At 38.2% G+C, this 3,248-nt stretch overlaps 1 non-coding gene across 1 annotated transcript; it reads left to right on the forward strand.

Moving 5' to 3' along the window:
* The first annotated feature begins 2,526 nt into the window (after window positions 1-2,526).
* Window positions 2,527-2,628, forward strand: LOC119471073. The gene has a single exon (XR_005200064.1). It is a non-coding gene; the product is annotated as a small nucleolar RNA U13 (small nucleolar RNA).
* Window positions 2,629-3,248: the final 620 nt, after the last annotated feature.

A 3,248-nucleotide genomic window follows, 5' to 3' on the forward strand; every position in this document is an offset into this window, starting at 1 on the left:
ATGAAAATAATATCACAAAGGCCTAGAGGGAAAAAATAGAAGTATATTATTTTAAGGTTCTGATACATGAAGTTCTATAATATCCCTTGAAGATAGCTGTAGAAGTTAAAGATGTATACTATAGACTGTAAAGCAACCTCTAAAATAACATCACAAAGAGTTATAGATACAAGGCTAACAAAGTTGTTACAATAGAATCATAAACAATATTCTATTAATTAAAAATAATGTATAAAAGGGGGAAAATGAAACAAAGAACAGATGGTAGAAATAGAAAAAAATAGTTAATAGATTTGAACACAAACCTATCAATAATTATACTAAATATAAATGGCCTAAATACTTCGTGGTTGCCAGCCTCCAAGATGGCTAGCATTGAGGCCCATCTTCTGGTATTCACACCACCATATAAGCTTCTTCCATAGAGCATGAACTGAGCTTTGTGACTTACTAAGCAAAGGATAAGGCAGGTGTGATGGTGTGAATTGGTGATTAGGCCATAAAGGGCAGGGCAGCATTGCATTCTTTCTCTCTCTCTCTCTTCTTCTTTCTCCCAGTATTAGTATCAGCTATGGGAAAAGCTATGCTGAAAGCAGTCCAATGGAGAGGCCCACATGGTATGAAACTATAGCCTCCTGCAAAGAGGCTCTTGGATGAGCTCAGAAGTGGGTTCTTCAGCCCCAGTCAAATCCTCAAAGTCTGCAACCCCATCTGACAGCTTGATCGTTATAAGAGACTCTGAGTCAGATCTGCCCAGATAAGTTGCTTCAAGATTTCTGACCCTCAAAACCTGAGAGTTAAAAAATGTTTTATTCTTAAGCTACTGTTTTGTGGTAATTTGTGACACAGTGGTAGATAACTAACACACACCTTAATTAAAAAGCAGATACTGTCAGTCTAGGTTAAGAAATAGGACCCACCACTTTATACCCATTAGGATGGCTATTCTGCTCAAATTAAAAAACAAAACAAAATTAAAAAATAGAAAATAACAAGTATCGGCAAGGATATTGAGAAATCAGAACCCTGGTGCATTTAACATAAAATGGTATAACCACTTCGGAATTTCCTCAAAAAGTGAAACATTGTGTTACCATATGATCCAGCAATTCACTTCCAGACATATTTCAATTTCCAAAGAATTGAAAGCAGGAACTCAGATATTTGTACACTAGTGTTTATAGCAGCATTGTGCACAAAAAACAAACGGAGAAAATGGTCTGTAATCCCAGCACTTTGGGAGGCTGAGGCAGGCAGATCATTTGAGATTGGAAATTTGAGACCAGCCTGGCCCACATGGTGAAATCCCATCTCTACAAAAAATGCAAAAACGAGCTGGGTTGTGGCAGTGTGTGCCTGTAATCCCAGCTACTTGGGAGGCTGAGGGAAGAGAATCGCCTGAATCCAGTAGGTGGAGGTTGCAGTGAGCCGAGATCATGCCACTGCACTCCAGCCTGAGTGACACAGTGGGACCCCATCTCAAAAAAAAAAAAAAAGGTGAAAATAACCCAAATGCTCATTGATAGGTGAATGGATTCACAAAATGTGGTATATCATGCAACAGAATATTACTCAGCTTTCAGAAAAATAAAGTTCTGATATAGGCTACAACATAGATAAACCTTGAAGACATTATGTTAAGGGAAAGGAGCCAAACATAAAAGGATAAATATTGTGATTCCACTTATATGAGGTATCTAGAATAGTCAAATTCATAACGGCAGACAGTATGCTGGAGATTACTAGGGGCTGGGAGAGGAAAGACATTGTTTCATACGTAAAGATAATCATTTGGGATGATGAAAAAGTTCTGGAAATGGAAAGCAGTGATAGTTGTACAGCATTGTGAAAGTTATTTACTATCGTGGAATTGTACATTCAGAAAAGGTTAAAATAATAAATTTTATGTTATATAAGTTTTACCATAACAAAAGTGAAAAAAAAAAACAAGACTCAATGATAGACTGCCTTCAGGAAACCCATTTCAATATATAGATACAAATAAGATTAAAGCAAAAAAAAAAGGGAACTAGATATACTATGCTAATTGTAATCAAAAATAAATGAAATGGTTATGTTAATATTGCTATCAAACCATGTCGATTTCAGGCAAAGAATATTACCAGGGATAGAGCAGGTCAATACACAAGACGTTACAATACTCAATATTTATATGCCTTAATAACCAAACTTAAAAATAAATAAGGTGACTTGGCATAGTGGTTCATGCTTGTAATCCCAGCACTTTGGGAGGCTGAGGCTGGCGGATCACTTGAGGCCAGGAGTTTGAGGCCTGCCTGGCCAACATGGTGAAACCCCATCTCTGCAAAAAATACAAAACAGTTGGCATGTGTTGTGGCTCACAGCTATAGTCCCAGCTACTCAGGAGGCTGAGGCAGGAGGATTGCTCAAACCTTGGAGGCAGAGGTTGCAGTGAGCTGAGATCACACGACTGCACTTCAGCCTGGGTGACAGAGTGAGACCCTGTCTCAAAAAATTTTTTAAATTACAAAAATGAACGAAGTGACCCTTTTGTAGTTCATAAGCATGATGCAATCTTTCAGGTGTATGTGTGAGATGTGCCTCCCTCAAATCTTGTTCAGACATTGGCATATTACCTCTTTGATGGGAAGAGAAATAAATTAAATAATAAATTAAGCAAAGCCTAATCAAATTTCAAGGAGAAATAGACAATTCCACAATTATGGTCTGAGAACCTGCCGACCCTCTCTCAATAATTATAAAACAGAAAGACATATAATTAGTATGAATACAGATGACTTGAAAACACTATCAACCAACTTGACTTAGTAGACATTCATAGAACACTCCACTCAACAACAGCAGAATATGCATTCAAGTGCACATGAACGTTTACCAAGATAGACCATAATCTAGGCCATAAAACAAATAAGTTTTGGTGTACTTTTTGTTTTGCTTTGTTTTTGAGATGGAGTCTTGCTCTGTTGCCCAGGCTGGAAGTGCAGTGGCGCCATCTCAGCTCACTGCAAACTTCACCTCCCAGGTTCAAGAGATTCTTCTGTCTCAGGCTCCTGAGTAGCTGAGATTACAGGCACCTGACATCATGCCTGGCTAATTTTTGTATTTTTAGTAGAGACAAGACTTCATTATGTTGGCCAGGCTGGTCTCAAACTACTGATCTCAGGTGATTCGCCTGCCTTGGCCTCCCAAAGTGCTGGGATTATAGGAGTGAGCCACCATGCCTGACTTTCGGTATATTTTTTAAA

Source organism: Cebus imitator, unplaced genomic scaffold (assembly GCF_001604975.1).
Source record: "Cebus imitator isolate Cc_AM_T3 unplaced genomic scaffold, Cebus_imitator-1.0 Scaffold1, whole genome shotgun sequence".
Classification (NCBI taxonomy): domain Eukaryota; kingdom Metazoa; phylum Chordata; class Mammalia; order Primates; family Cebidae; genus Cebus; species Cebus imitator.